At 35.8% G+C, this 17,326-nt stretch overlaps 1 pseudogene; it reads left to right on the forward strand.

Annotated features, from left to right (window-relative positions):
* Window positions 1–12,744: 12,744 nt before the first annotated feature.
* LOC121037910 (tigger transposable element-derived protein 1-like) lies at window positions 12,745–16,353 on the forward strand (annotated as a pseudogene).
* Window positions 16,354–17,326: the final 973 nt, after the last annotated feature.

Genomic DNA, 17,326 nt, shown 5'->3' on the forward strand with positions numbered 1-17,326 from the left:
TGAATGATACCAAGAAATCTGAAAGGTTTTAATTGAATAATTGAGAAGAGATTACAACTGGATAAAACACATTGCATCAGTTATAACTTGTTCTCCATTGTTAGCTATTTTCTCTAGTGCCTCTGAAGGATTAATAAGGTTATCAAGACAGAGTATCACAATCGGTAAGTGTTTTAACCCTTATTGTGGCCTGCCTGCCAGCAACTGTGAAACTTTAATAGTATCTAAATTGTTTAGAGCTGGAACATGTCACTGATTTATATCCAAGTACCCTATTTGATTCTTTTATTCCCCATGACTAAAGAATTTGACAATATTTTTGATTGGTGTCACTGCAGTGATAATATTTGATGCTGCAGTATTCTGAAGGTCGATTTTACATAATTTTCAGCTCTCTACTTTTAAATCTCTCACTTAGTCATACTTTTAGATCTTCATCTGAAATTCTCACCTTCTCAAGTTCATTTCCTAGTCAATCTAGTTATAGAAAGCAAATGCTTAAAACACGATTCAATAATGCCAAGGCAGACATATTGGATTTAAATTCCATCCGCTTCGACATGGAAATATCAGAAATGCAATTTAGAATCAACACACATTCCTTTGTTCATGAATTTAGGTATGCATTTTTTTTCTTACATTTTCAAAGACTAAGTTGAATTATGCCAACAAACTGAACTTTTACTACTTTATGCTGTTTCTTAAAATATGAATCATCTGAGAAAAAGATCATGAGTATTTTACCCCTTTATGACTTGGAATGAGAATCAAAGGTTGACTTTTGTTTAATGTATTCTAGATATCCTGTATCTAGCAAACTACAGTTCCAGGAATTTAAAGATACAACTAAAGCTGTGGGGAGAGAAAAGCCAGCCATTGCTGCTTACCGCCACCTGTCAGGGAACTTTACGCTGCCAGCAGATATCTACCCTCCCCCTATTAATGATGCTTGTAGAGATAAATGCAACATGAGCTACAAAGGTAATAGATACTGCATTTTAGTAAGGTTTTAATGGACATAGACATTTCAACGAAGCTATAATAGGTGACAGCTTAAATTCAGTAGCTAAGAAAACCTTCAATTAAGATTTATAAGGCCAGCTTCTGGAAGCAAATATAAAATGATGGTTGGACATGGTAAAAAAAAAAAAAAAAAAGTGAAATGACTGATGGTCCCAGTGGTTTGTAACTAACACTAATTCTAACTTAGGTGATTTAATAAAAATCCCAACTCTGGAGAACTTTGTAGCTCTGTGTCACAGGAGATAGAGAGGAACAACCTTGAAATTGCTCAGTCTGGATCAGAGAGTTAACAAATGCCAGGCTTTTATCCTGGGTGATGAATACCAATATTACAGTGTCCCTCTAGCTTCTGATGATCAGGAACCATTACTCCCAGCAGTAGAAAGGCCCAACATAGTTCCAGTCTCATCCCCTATAATGTCAAACAGGCCTCAAACCCTGTTCCTTAACCCGTCTCAATCAAAAGCAGGTTCATAAATGCCTATGCAGTCACCTATAAAGATAACATTCCTCTGGATCCAGGCTAGAATCAATGCTGTTAAACTTTATCAATGCTGATAAATACCTAAAGGAGATGACCACAGCCTGGCTCCAAGAGCATTTACAGTGCACTGACAACAACATTCGCCATACAAGGAGGTCCATATGCTGCTATAACTGGGAGGTCATCAGGGAAAACATAATATATAAGCTTTTATTATAATCATGTTGAACAGGCAGCCTTTATTTTAACAGAAAAAGGCTACTATCAAGGGAACAAAGTAACCATAAGAACCAAGCAATAGAAAAATACTGAAAAAAAATCTGTGTACTAATTCCTACTATTATCAAGCTAGTCTAGAATTTTCTTCGTGTTATCTGAGTCATAGAATCTCTTATTTAGAAGGACACTAATAACGATCTAGTTCAAAGGCATTTTCAATCTTAATAATTCTATGAACTAAAATGACTTAAGCCCATTTGTCATCTTACGACTTTCTACTGCCAAGGTATGGTTTCTTTTTCAAGAAAAGAAACCTCATTTTAGAGGGCTGCGGAGAAGATAGCACAGCTACATAAGACACAGAATAAGACAAAAAATGTTAAATTATTATTTTTTATTTCACCTCAAAAAGTTATTAGAGTTAGATGTTGGAATTATAGAGCTCAATTTAGGCAGAAATTAGAATGAATAAACAGGGCAACATGTAGGTACTATATATATTTTCATATGTAAAATTAATATAAAAAGATACATTTTTGTTATGGAAATAATCTGATAATGAAGGCCACATATTTAGCAAACGCTACTGATCCATTTTTTTTTTACTCAACAAATGCAAATTCAACACATTTCCTACCTTACAGTGCCATATACAATCTTCTCTCATAGCAGAACATTGTATTGTATCTGTTTATTTACAGACTAATTCCTCTGTTAGTCTATAAGCTTACCAAAGGCAGAGATTATTCTTCAACTATTTCTATATTGCAGGACCTGAAGAAGTACCTTTAACATAGCAGGCACATAATAAATGTTTTTTGAATGAGGAAGAGATACATGAAAGAATGAATAGAAGTCAGGAACTAGGCTTTCATCCAAATCAAATTACTTCTCAAAGGCCCCACCTCCTGATGCCATCACATTGTGGGTTAGAGCTTCAGTATCAATTTACAGGAAACACATTCAATCGTGACAGTTGGTAAGACATGAACATAAAAGTATGGTCATAGAGAAAGAAAAATATTTTGATAATGATACAAAAGACATGTAATGAGAGCATTAAGAGCAGCAAACAAGCCCAGGGAAAGGAACATAGAAGATTTTATATATTCTTTTTTATTCATTCAACATATATTTATCAAGTATCGATATACACAGGCATTGTTTAAGATGCTAGAAATGCCATGCTGAACACTAGTTTCTGCTCTTGCGGAGGAGAAAACACTAGTTTCTGCTCTTGCGGAGGAGTTGAGATAATATTACCCATGATTTATGAATATTATCTATGAATGTATACTTACAGCCTCTCTTTTTCTCTCCCCCCCACCGCCCCACCCCCCTCTCTGTCTCTCAATTCCCTCCTTTGGAAATGAGAGGGAGATGTGAGAAAGAGAACTAAACTCAAATTTTTTTGTGCCAAAGTCAAAACTTGGGGAAAACCTTTTTTTTTTAATTTATTTTTTTACTTTAATTCCAGTGTGGTTAATATACAACACTCTATTAGTTTCAGGTGTACAATGCAGTGATCCAGCAGATCCATGTATCAGTCAGTGCTCATCAGGACAAGGGTACTTCTAATCCTCATCAGCTATTTCATCCACCTCCCTACCCACCTCCCCTCTGGTAACCATCTGTTCTGTATAGTTAATTGTCTGTTTTTCAGTTTGTCTCTTTTTCTTTCCCTTTGTTTTGTTTCTTAAGTTTTACATATGAGTGAAATCATATTGTATTTGTCTTTCTCTGACTGGCTTTTTTCGTGTAGCATTATACTCTCTAGATCGATCTATGTGGGTGCAAATGACAAGATTTCATCCTTTATTATGGCTGGATAATATTCCAGTGTGTGTGTGTGTGTGTGTGTGTGTGTGTGTGTGTGTGTGTGTCTCATAACTTCTTTATTCATCTATTGATGAATACTTTGGCTACTTCCAGAATTTGGTTATTGTAAATAATGCTGCAATGAACATAGGGGTGTATGTATCCCTTAGAATTAATGTTTTCATATTCTTTGGGTAAATACCCAGTAGTGCAATTACTGAATTGTAGGGCTTTTCAACAGTGGCTGCACAAGCTTGTATTCCCACCAGCAGTGCACAAGGGTTCCTTTTTCTACACATCTTCACTAACACTTGCTGTTTCTTGAATTTTTTTTATTTTAGCCATTATGACAGGTGTGAGGTGATATCTCATTGTGGTTTTGATTTGCATTTAAAATTTGGGGAAATCTTGGAGCACCTGGGTGGCTCAGTCAGTTGAACATCTGACTTCAGCTCATGTCATGATCTCATAGTTCATGGGTTTGAGCCCCATGTTGGCTCTGAGCTGACAGCTCAGAGCCTGGAGCCTGCTTCAGAGTCTGTGTCTCCCTCTCTCTTGCCCTCCTCTGCTCACACTCTGTTTCTCTCTCTCTCTCTCTCTCTCTCTTTCTCTTTCTCTCATAAATAAACATTAAAACATTTTAATAAAATAAAATAAAATAAAATTTGGTAAAATCTTAAAGACGATCCCTTTTGCTCCATATCTAACCCAATATTTTTTTAAGTTTTTTTTTAATTTTATTTATTTTGAGAGGGAAAGAGAGAGCATGTGAGCAAATGTGGGAGGGCAGAGAGAGAGGGAGACACAGAATCCCAAGCAGGCTTTGCATTATCAGCATAGAGCTCAATGCAGGGCTAAACCCCACTAACCATGAGATCATAGGTTGAGCCAAAATCAAGATTTGGATATTTAATCAACTGAGCCATCCCGGTGCCCCTTTAACCCAATATTTTCAGTCTCAGTAGCACTGAGTAGTGTTGTTTCTAAACACTAGACATTAAATCCCACAGGATTATGAAAAGAGAGAGAAGTGGAAATATGTAGATTATTTTCTCAAGGTAGTCTTAGTCATGAACTGAACTGAAGAAAGAAAAGAAGGACGATGCCTTGATTTTTGGCTCCAGTAACCTGGTGGATACCAATGTCATGGTAAGATGGGGACAACTGGGGAGTGGCCTAAGAAAACAATGGTTCCATTGGCTAAGATAAGAAATAAATAGGAAAAGCAGATTTATGACAAGGAAACAATTTTAGTTTCAGGCATGTGAAGGATGAGGTAAATTGATATTTCCATATGGAATGTTCCAGTATACAATCTGGAACAATAGGTGCTCTTGAGCCCATGATACCAACTTAGGGATTTTCTACTTACAGGCTACATTTGAAGCCATTGGGGCAGATAAGATTGCCCAGGAGAAACGAAATGAGAGAAATGAAATGATGTGAGAAAGGAAAGTTAGACTTAGGAGATGTCAGTTCTTGGGAATGAACAGAAAGAAGAAAACATGAAACTGAAGAGTTTCATTGAGAGAAGTATGGAGTCACTGAAGAAATGTCATGGAAGTTAAGAAAGGACAAACTTCTAAGAACAAAGGCTTGGTTGGCATCACGGAATACTGGGACAAGCCACATAATACAAGAACCCAAAGCATCCGTTTGACTCTTCAATTAAGGGGCGAGTGGTGATTTAAATAAACAGAGATAAAGAGTTGAAGAGAGAGTGAATGATGTTAAAAGAAGTTTGAATTCAAACAGGAGAAAATAAGGGCTATACAGGAGCATTTAATATGAACGTTTTAAAGAGTATCGCTGAAATGTGAAATGCTTTTCAAAGCAAACATTTGAAATATAATTTTCTAGTAATAACTTGGATCTTTTAAATTCCTTATCAGTAGTATTTTTCAGGTTATTTTCATAATTAAATTCATTTTGGAAAATTCTATTTTACATAAGAGGGTTTTCTTTTTCATTCTTTTTTTTCTTCTCTCTGTCAATTTATCATAACACAAGAAGCTTTTGGAAAGCAAATCTATCTACTCACAGAAAAGTTGAGGCAGAGTAAATAATGCCAATCATAAAAAAGATTACATATAGTTGCAAACTATCAACTGTGGAAAGATACATAGCTGTTAACTAACAGTGATGGACATTTTAGTTCCTGATAGCTGCAGTTGAAGTAGTCCAAAAAAAATTTTTAATGTAAATAACATCTCCTTTAAAGATAAGTTAATATTACAAAGAAGCAGATTTAAAATTCTTTTCCCAGGCTCTGTGCTTAAATTGCCATCACAAGACAATTTTCTACCATAAGCAACCGGCTCAATGCTGACAATTTAAATTACCTTTTCATTTACAGAAGTGTTTGATTTTGTTCTAATTAAAAACCTTCCTTACTTTATAAACTCATTATTTGTTCATTTTGTCTAAGTGTATACATTTCTACTTTCATGCTATGGAGTTTTAGTTACTATGCAATTTTTTTATCAGATATTACTTACTGTTCAGTTTCAGGCAAAATTAGAGTGAAAGTTAACAATAATAACAATGAATTAACGAACCATGAAATTGGTGCATTGAAATAAATTGCACTAATTTGGCTTAAGATTTGAATACTGCCAAATGAATCCTCTTAATACAAACTACAAAATAATAAAAAGCTTCATTTTTGACACTGCTCATAAATATAAGGATTCATTCTTTGGAAATGAAGTGACATAATAAAATACAATACAAATTGTAGACAAGGAAATGAGGTTTGGTATTTGGGGAAACCTCAAGGAGAGCCAGGACCCTCTAAAAGTAGGTCAGGCCCTTCCAGTTTACCATCAGTGAGGGCAGTGACCCCATAAGGGAAGATCCATGCACTTCCAAGTAAACCCTCAGAAGACACTCACCAAACACACATACAAAAATGCTCACTCGTTCTTGCTGACCATTGTAGAAACAAAGTTTGATTTAAATTGTCACCAAAGTGAAATGCCCTTTCCCTCCTGTGTGTTTGTTTTGAAGGGCGTTAATGAGGCCTCTGGGAAAGTCTGTGGCTGCTGGACCTGTATTTGTCCTACAGATAAATAAATAATTTCATTTCTTCAGGATTACCATGTCTATACTGTTCTAGAATGTGTCATTATTGTAAGAAGTACGCTGCATTTTTCAAGAGAATAAAAATGTCTCGTGTAGATATAGCACATTTTTTCCCCTTTAAAAACACATAAAATGTGATGCTGAAACCATCTGTTCCTGCTGCCTTTACTGATTTTAAATCAGCTCTAACCCATTCAGTCTCCTCAGATGTTAAATTACCAGCTACCATTCTATGTCTCCATCCTTCAAGCTAGGGTCATATAATTGATTCCATTTTCAAGCCTGGATTGATATTTAAACCAGTTCAGTCATGTGGGGAATATACTTTAATGTTTAAAAATGATATAATGTGAATTTATCCTAGGCTGTAGGATAAGTTGAACTGATTTCACATAACTCTCCAGAGCATTCCTTCCAGCATTATTAGTAAAGAGAGACTGCTGGAACATCACCTGGGCTTGCCAAATACATGGCACATGATTTATAACAATTCAGCTGCTTCCCAAATATGGCTATGTCTCACACTCACCTGGCAAGCTATTTTAAAATAGCTCCTAATATACGGGGCTATTTAAAATTGTCCTAGTCTACACCTACTGGTTAAGAATCTCCAGAATTCTGCCTTTTAAAAATATTCACTGAAGATTCCAGTGCTACTAACCCAGAAACAGCCTCTTACTTCTCTAGGCTAATGGGAGAGTATTCTTAGGAACTTGCAAGGAGGAAATGCATCCATATAATCGGAGATCTTGAGGTTATTTTAAATAACTTTGGAACTAAAATACATAATTATCATTGAATAGAAGAGGAAACTGAGGCCAAAAGAAGCTGAATGACTTCTTTATGTTAATAAACCTAGCTAATAGCCAAATGGATCATTAGAACTCAAGTCTGGTGGGTGAACTGAACTGTCAAAAGCAAATAAGTTAGTTGAAATAACATCAATAATGGTTGGCTCTCTTGATTTTTTTGGTTATTTTCCAGTTAATGGAGTTCATTGCTCTATATCCAGTTGTCAAGATAATTTTAACTTAAACTGTGAATGAAATCACTTGATAAGAACCCTTCAAGTTAAGGGGTTCCTGGCTGGCTCAGCTGGAAAACCATGTGACTTGATCTTGGAGTTGTGAGTTCGAGTCCCATGTAGGGTGTAAAGATTACATAAATAAATCAATACATAAATACATAAACTGATACAAAAAAGACTTATTTAACTTATTCAAGTTAAAACTCAAAATTTTTAAAGGATAAAATGACATTGAAAAATTATTGTTTTTTTCTACAGCAATTAAAACTGAGTGCTTTTGAAAAAAATTGAAGAACCTCATAAGGTTTTCCATGGTGGTTGCACCTATTTATTTATTTTTTAATGTTTATTTATTTTTGAGACAGAGAGAGGCAGCATGAGAAGGGGAGGGGTAGACAGAGACAAACACAGAATCCAAAGCAGGCTGCAGGCTCTGAACTGTTTGCACAGAGCCCGACACAGGGCTCGAACTCATGAGCCATGAGATCATGACCTGAGCTGAAGTTGTACGCTTAACCAACTGAGTCACCCAGGCACCCCGGTGGTTGAACCAATTTAAATACTCGCCAACAGGGCACAAGGGTGCCCTTTTCTCCAAATCTTTGCCAACATATGTCTTTTTGATGATAGCCATTCTAACGGTATGAAGTGATATGTCATAGTAGTTTTGATTTGCATTTTCCTGATGATTAGTGATGATGAGTGCCTTTTCATGTATCTGTGGACCATTTATATGTCTTTTTTGGAAAAACATCTATTCAGCTCCTTGGCTCATTTCTTAATCAAACTGTTTGGGTTTGGGAAGTTGTTGCTGTTGTTGTTTGCTACTGAGTTGTATGAGTTTTTAAAATCATTTGGTACATTATTTTGTACATTAGCCCCTCATCAGATAAATGATTTGCCATTATTTTTTTCCCATTCTATAGGTTGCCTTTTCATTTTTTTGATGGTTACTTTTGCTGTGCAAAAGCTTTTTACTTTGATAGTAACTAGTCCCACTTACTAATTTTTGGTTTTGTTACTTATGTTTTTGGTGTTATAACCAAAAATTCATTGCCAAAATGATTATCAAGGTGTTTTTCTCCTTTGTTTTCTTCTATGTGTCTTATGGTTTTAAGTCTTCTTTTTAAGTCTTTAATATACTTTGAGTTCATTTCTGTGAGTAATGTAAGATGGATTATCCAGTTTTCCAGCACTATCCTTTCCCCACTGAGTATTGTTGGCTCCTTTGTCAAATATCAGTTGACCATAAATGTGGAGGTTTGTTTGATGGCATAACTTTGTAGTATTATTTGAAATAAGGATGTGTGATGCCTCCGGCTTTGTTCTTTCTCAAGACTGCTTGGGCTATTTGGGGTCTTTGGTGGTTCCATACAGATTTTAGAACTTTTTATATATATTTCTATGAGAAATGTCACTGGAATTTTTACAGCAATTTCAGTGAAACTATAGATGGCTATGGGTATTTTGGACATTTTAACATCAGTCCCACTTCTCAGTATATATCTAAAGGAAATAAAATCCCATATTCACTGCAGCATTATTCACAATGGCTAAGATATGGAAACAATCTAAGTGTCCATTAGTAGATGAATGGGTGAAGAAGATGTGAAAGAGAATATAGATGATATAGATATAGATATAGACAGATAGATATAGATAGATAGATATAGATGATATATAGTGAAATATTATTCAGCCAGGAAAAAGAAGGAACTTTTGCCATTCTGCCATTTGGGACAACATGGATGGAATTTGATGGTATTATGCTAAGTGAAACAAGTCACAAAGAGAAACACAAATACTGTATGATATCACTTTTACATTAAATGTTTAAAAAACCAAACTCAAAGAAACAGAAAAGATTGGTGGTTGCCAAGGGTGGGAGCAAGGCATGGGGGAAATGGATGAAGATGGTCAAATGGTACAAACTTCCAGTTTTAAGATGACTAAGTCTTGGGGGTATAATGTACAGCATGGTGACTACAGTTAATAATACTGTATTGTATATTTGAAAGTTGGTAAGAGAGCAGATTTTAAGAGTTCCCACCACACGCACAAAAATATAATTATCTGAGGTGATGGATATATTAGTTAACCTTATTTTGTTAATCATTTTGCAATATATACACATATAAAAACACTTCATTATATATTTTAAACCTACACAATGTTATACATCAATTATATCTCAACTGAAGAAAGATTGAGTGCCTCGGGAACATACTGCTATTAGGGTCCTAAAGACAAATCAAGAGTTGACACCAGATGCTCCCTGCTCCTCAACCCTACTTTATAAAGAGTTACTCTGGCTGGCATCTGATTCATCTTCCAACTAATTACCTGTCCTGCTTTTGGCCCACCTCTACCTCACACTATCATGAATTCAACTCAAGAGGTAAAAGAGAGATGAGAAAACTAGACAGCATTGTAAGGCGTGACCTTGACCAGAAGTAAAAAAATTTTTCCCAGAGGAAGTGAAAATATATGAGAGTCTTTATATGAGAATATTATTCCCAGCATGCCCTTATACATTTACTTTGGCCAAACAAAAGGAGGTTTGCCCCAGAGCTTGCTACAGTTTTATAGAGGAAAGGAGCTTTGCATGGCACATAATGATGCTGGGACATAGGGAAAAAGGAGGTGAGTGTCAAGTCTCTCCTATTTCATATTGTAAAAAACATGCAATTTTTAAATATATTTTTAAGTAGGCCACCATAAAAGTGCTATATAACTGCTTAAAACTATTAATAGCAAAAAGATCAGTGACTATAATATGAATGTCTTTAACTAAAGAGCAATTCTGCTAATTTTGCTATTAGAATCAAGGACAATTATATACAACCAGGTGTGCTGAAGACTATTTTTTCCTTCAATATCTGAAGGTGTGTACCAAGGGACTTTAATAATGACATATTTTAATGAAGTAAGAAGCTCTAAAATAAGTAAGTGATTTTCACCTGTAATAGCATGGTATGTTGAAACTATATCCAATAACATTCACTTCAAACTATTTCTATGGAAACCTTATACTTCAAATCACAACAAAGTTACTTTTTCTAAAAACATCTCCTTGGGCACTACATGCATTAATTTTCAAATGATTCCTTTTACTTGCCTACTTAGATTCCATCCTATAAACATCATCTGGATTATACTGATAAAACATGGCATTGTGTTTTAGACATGTCAAATTTTGCATGATCAAATATAAAAGCACTCAGTACAGTTTTAACCTGTTTAATCATCATTTTATATAATTTAAAAACTTATTACTAGATTTTATACTGCTTTCTGATTTCTCTTTATCTCATATATATTTTCTGGCCCCAAATTATATTATTTCTTTTACTAATGTCTTTATGCACAGCCACTAAAATATAGATGTAAATGTGAAAAAAAAAAGCATAAAAGATGTGGTTCTAAGTAGGGCTTGTGTCTCACTCGTATCCAGAACACTCTACCTGCAGTTTCTGCTGCAATGCCTTGCAAACATTAGATGCTCAAATAGATTTGTTGAATAAATAACTAAGCTTTCAAACAACGCTCTACCAAAGCTTCAGGAAGAAATTACTTTACCAGCATGCAAAATAGATAATGACACCCACAGACCAAAATTCTAGTCCACATAATCCAGAGCCTGGGTCTGTTTATTTCCAAGGCTCATGCTATTTATGACTTTTCTTTTTTGCCTTGAGGAGATCTTCTTAGTGAATCTAAAATGTAAAGCATAAAATATTATTCTTCTTTTACCCTCCTGTATTTTGCTGTGATACAGCCCTCTGTTGTGTCATATATATAAAGGGTCAACTCAACTGAAATCATCCATGAAATTTCTGTGTATCTTTAGATAAGTCACTTAGTCTATCTGAGCCAGTTCCTTAACTTGTTCTTATTTTTCACCTACCTATGAAACATGACGCTTGAAGTAAACAACCAGTTTTAAAATTCTACAAAAATTATTAAGTAGAGAGGTTAGTGCTACAACTAGGTTAAAAAAATATAAAGCAACCAAACAAGTAGAACTATTTTTATAACATGTCTAGAAATGGAGTCATATTTCTTATCAGGCAGTTTTCAATCACCAATAGTCCAATTACTACTAAGTTTCTTCCAACACAATAAGTAATTTCACTTTCTTCCTACTCTCAACAGGAAGGAGCTGCCATTAGTTAACAGGGTTTAAAACGTTGCACAAAAAAAATGACTTGTTAATACCTTGGTATATATCAAATGAAACGTTTTCACAGAAAGTTATTTTATAGAAAAAAAGAAAAAAAGGAAATGGAAAAATGAATATAAATTGCCACTGGATACAAGCATGAATTTAATTCCATTAAATTATGACCCCTCTATGAATATATTTCTAACAAGCAAAGCTTCATTTTGTTGCCACTGTTAAAATCCAAGAATTCACCAAGATCTCATGTGCCCACCACTGGTGCAATAAATAATCAAGTGTGTATTTCATCTCTGCGCATGACTAATTTAAATATATAACAATTTCTAACAAAATAAGAAAAAGTAAAATGATAAGAATGGCCTTTTTTAAAATTTCTCGGTGTCCTCCAAAGAGAAGTCTTCCCTAAGAGCTCATCTTTCTAAAATGTTTTCCTATAGCCTCTGGTTATTTATCCCAAATTACATTAACTAACAGAGGATTTCTATAGGCATACATCATTTCACTGTGTTTCACTTTTATTGTGTGTCAGAGGTATTACATTCTTTACAAATTGTAGGTCTGTGGCAACCCTGCATGAAACAAGTCTATTGACAGCATTTTCCCAACAGTATTCACTCACTTCATATCTCTCTGTCACACTTTGGTAATTCTCATAATATTGCAAACTTTTTCAATATTATTATATTTGTCATAGTGATCTGTGACCAGTGATCTTTGATGTTATCTCGTAATTGTTTTGGGGCACCATGAACCGTGCCCATGGAAGACAGCAACCTAACTGATAAATGCTGTGTGTGTTCTGACTGCTCCACTGACCAGCTGTCCTCCATCTCTCTCCCTCTCCTCGGGTATAACTATTCCCTGAAACACAGCAATATTGAAATTAGGACAGTTAATAACCCTACAATGGCCTCTAAGTGTTCAAGTGAAAGGAAGAGTCTCACATCTCTCACTTTAAATCAAAAGCTAAAAAAGATTAAGCTTAGCGAGAAAGGTATGTCAAAAGTGGAGACAGGCCAAAAACTAGGCCTCTTCTGCCAGTGAGCCAAAGTGTGAATGCAAAGGCAGAGTTCTTGAAAGAAATGTAAAAGTGCTACTCCAGTGAACACATGAATGATAACGGGGCAAAACAGCCTATTGCTAATATGGGAAAGGTGTTAGCGGTCTGGATAGAAGGTCAAGCCTTAAACCAAAGCCTAATCCAGAGCATGGCCCTAACTCTTAAATTCTATAAAGGCTGAGAGACGTTAAGGAAGCTGTAGAAGAAAAGTTTGAAGATAGAAGAACTGGCTTATGAGGCTTAAGGAAAGAAGCCATCTCCAGAACATAAAAGTGCAAGGTGAAGCAGCGAGTGATGATGTAGAAGTTGCAGCAAGTTATCCAAAAGATCTGGCTAAGATCATGAATGAAGATGACTATACTAAACAACAGATTCTCGATATAGATGAAATAGCCTGCTTTTGGAAGAAGATGCCATCTAGGGCCTTCATAGCCAGAGAAGGAAAATCAATACATGGCTTCAAAAGTTCAAAGGACAGATTTACTCTCTTGTTAGGGGCTAATGTAGCAGAGAAATTTAAGTTGAAGCCAGTGGTCATTTACTATTCCAAAATTCCTAGGGCCCTTAAGAATTATACCAAATTGGGGCGCCTGGGTGGCGCAGTCGGTGAAGCGTCCGACTTCAGCCAGGTCACGATTTCGCGGTCCGTGGGTTCGAGCCCCGCGTCAGGCTCTGGGCTGATGGCTCAGAGCCTGGAGCCTGTTTCCGATTCTGTGTCTCCCTCTCTCTCTGCCCCTCCCCCGTTCATGCTCTGTCTCTCTCTGTCCCAAAAATAAATAAACGTTGAAAAAAAAATAAAAATAAATGTTTAAAAAAAAGAATTATACCAAATCTACTCTGCCTGTGCTCTCTAAGTGGACCAAAGCCTGGATGACAGCACATCTGTTTACAACATGGCTTACTGAATATTTTAAGCTCACTGTTGAGAACTACTGCTCAGAAAAAAAAAAAAATCCTGTCGAAATATTACTACTCATTGACAATGTACTTGGTCACCCAAAAATTCCAATGGAGATATACAATGAGACTAATATTTTCACACCTGCTACCAAAACATCTATTCTGTAGCCCAGGGATCAGTGAGTCATTTTGACCTTCCAGTCTTATTATTTAAGAAATATATTTCATAAGGCTATAGTTATTCCTCTGATGGATCTGAACAAAGTAAATTAAAACTTTCTGGGGCACCTGGATGTTTCAGTCAATTAAGCGTCTGACTCTTGGTTTCGGCTCAGGTCATGATCTCATGGTTCGTGAGTCAAGCCCCACATCAGGCTCTATGCCGATTGTGTGAACTTGCCTGGGATTCTCTCTATCCCTCTCTGCCCTATCCCTGCTCTCTCTCAAAATAAATAAATAAACAAAAAATTTAAAAAAAAAATCTTTCTGGAAAGATTCACCATTCTAAGTAGTCATAAAGAATATTTGTGATTCATGGGAAAAGGTCAAAATAACATTCACAGGAGTTTGGAAGAAGTTGATTCCAACCTTCATGGATGACTTTGAGCGGTTCATGACTTCAGTGGAGGAAGTAACTGCAGACATGGTAGAAACAACAAGAAAACTAAAATTAGAAGTGGAGCCTGAACATGTGACTAAATTCTGGCAATCTCATGATAAAACTCCAACAGATGAGGAGTTACTTCTTTTTTTTATATGTTTATTTACTTTTGAGAGAGAGAGAGACAGAGCATGAGCAGGGGAGAAGCAGAGAGAGGCAAAGACACAGAATATAAAGTAGGCTCCAGGCTCTAAGCTGTCAGCACAGAGCCCAATATGAGGCTCAAACCCCAAGTCGTGAGATTACCTGAGCTGAAGTCCAATGCTTAACTGATTGAGCCACCCAGGCAACCCAGTGAGGAGTAATTTCTTATGGAAGAGCAAAGAAAGTGGTTTCTGAAGATGGAAGCTACTCCTGGTGAAGATGATTTAAAAAGTATTGAAATGATGAAAAAGGATTTAGAATATTACATACACTTAGTTGATAAAGCAGCAGCAGAGTTTGAGAAGACGGACTCCAATTTCGAAAGACGTTCTATCATAGGTAAAATGCTATCAAACAACACTGTGTGCTCCAGAGAAATCATTCATGAAAGGTACAATCAGTGTGGCAGACTTCACTGTTGCTGTATTTTAAAGAAGTGCCACAGCCGCCCAGCCTTCAACATCCCCCACCTTGATCAGCAAACAGCCATCAACATCAATGTGAGCCTCTTTACCAGCCAAAAGATTACAACTCAAGGAAAGCTCACATGATAGTGTTTCTAGCAGTAAAGTGTTTTTTTACTTAAGGTATGCACATTTTTTAGACGGTGCTATTTTACACTTAATAGACTATAGTATAGTATAAATATAACTTTTGTATGTACTGGGAAACCAAAACAATTCATTTGGCTGGCTTTATTATGATATTTGCTTATTGCAGTGATCTGGAACCAAAGTCAAAATATTTCAGAGGTATACCTGTATCTTAAAGTGCCTTCCAAATTGTGACTAAAATGACAATATTGGAGGCTTCCTCAGATTTTCACCTAAAGGGGAAAAATGCCTGGTTGTTATTGTCACTGTTTATATTTTTTCTAATACATACCAAATTCGTGATGAAACCAATACAGGAAAAGAAGCAACCTGACTGGAGCAGTCCTCACAAACAACAATTAAGAAGAGGGCTGAGGCTCTAAGACCTCATGAATCAGACTAAAACTATTAACACCAAGATGAAGTTTAATCATGAAGTTTTCATGGTAAAAAAATATTTCAGTCCCAAAGAGCTAAAAAAAAAAAATACATATATATAAAATCCCTAATTAAGTATTTCTTTTATTCACAGTACTTGACAATGTATTTCTGGTGTTTTGTTTTGTTTTTTTAATTTTTTTTTAACGTTTATTTATTTTTGAGACAGAGAGAGACAGAGCATGAACAGGGGAGGGGCAGAGAGAGAGGGAGACACAGGATCTGAAACAGGCTCCAGGCTCTGAGAGTCAGCACAGAGTCCAACACGGGGCTGGAACTCACGGACCACGAGATCATGACCTGAGCCGAAGTCGGCCGCTTAACCGACCGAGCCACCCAGGCGCCCCTCTGGTGTTTTGTGGTTTTAATATCATCCCCTTTCTTTCTTAATTTAGGTCCAATGGGGCTAAAGATTTGCTGTTCTTTCAACATGGCAGATGACTTCCTACCTTCTCCCAATTATAGCACATATACGTGGCCTGTTCTTATGAAAAGTTGCATTATCAAATTTATTTTTTTCTTTTTTCTAATAGAAAGTAAGGTAAGTTCAATTTAAGATTCAAACAGTTGTGCAAACACATGTAATGTGGACAACATAACAATGATTCTAAAAGACTAAGCGAGTAGTGGCACCTAATACCTCAAAACGTTCTCTTTCCAGCTGCTGTATAAATGGTGAAATTCAGTTTACAAAAGAGGCTACCACGTTTGCTGTATGAAAATGTAGGTTTTAAGAAAGTCAAACCTCTAAAAGTCAGGCACTGTTTGTATATGTAATTGCATTTTAGAGAAAGTTGATGGTAATTAGGTAGATTTTAGTTGTAATGCTGGGAAAAAGTATATACAGAGATCATTTGGCTTTTCTGGCCATTCCCTTAGGTATTGATTCACTACAACTCTTGATTCAGCATTGAGAGTCCATATAGTAAATTGCTGTTCTTTTTATTCTTTCTGAATTTGTCTGCCTAATCTTTAATTCTTTCTTTCCAACTCCTCTCCATTCAATTATTTAGCTTCTTACTAGCCCATCATCAGCAATTGGGTATCCTCTCTTTAATCTTCCTAGGAAACTTTGAGAGATTCTAGCCACAAATGTTTCCACACCCTCACACAGCCTATCTTTTGTTTACACCCCATATTGTTCATCAAGAAACAAATGTAATCAGAAGGAGAAGACAGATTAATGTGCAAGCATTGACAATTTCCAAGACTCCAAATTGAAGAATATTTCTGCCTATTGTAGGAAACTTTGAAAATCTCTGTACCTTTAAAATCCCTCCTGTGCTGGATATATTGCATAGGGTAGTAGCTGTGGAGTAGACAACTACCAATATAACATGATCTGGGGGAAAAAGAAGCTGCCATTCCTTCCTATGCATAGTCTGCAGTGATACTGAAACTATTACCCATGGTTGAATGATGTTGATATTTTAACTCAAGAGGCCTGTGTGAAGCACTATTGTTCAAACTCCTGACATCAGAATTCTACCTTCATTTTAATGCAGAAAGTTGTAATAAAAATGCAACTACCTCACCCAAGAGGTCAAGAATCAAGTGTGAATGGAAATACTATCCAAAAAAAGCAGGCAATAGTAACAAGTTAAACTGAAAAAAATCAATAAAACTCATAACCATAAACAGAGAACATTTTTTAAGCTTTGTCACTAAAGTTGGCTCAATAGTAATATCAAC

Source organism: Herpailurus yagouaroundi, unplaced genomic scaffold (assembly GCF_014898765.1).
Source record: "Herpailurus yagouaroundi ecotype Mexico unplaced genomic scaffold, PumYag 164, whole genome shotgun sequence".
In the NCBI taxonomy this organism is placed as follows: Eukaryota; Metazoa; Chordata; class Mammalia; order Carnivora; family Felidae; genus Herpailurus; species Herpailurus yagouaroundi.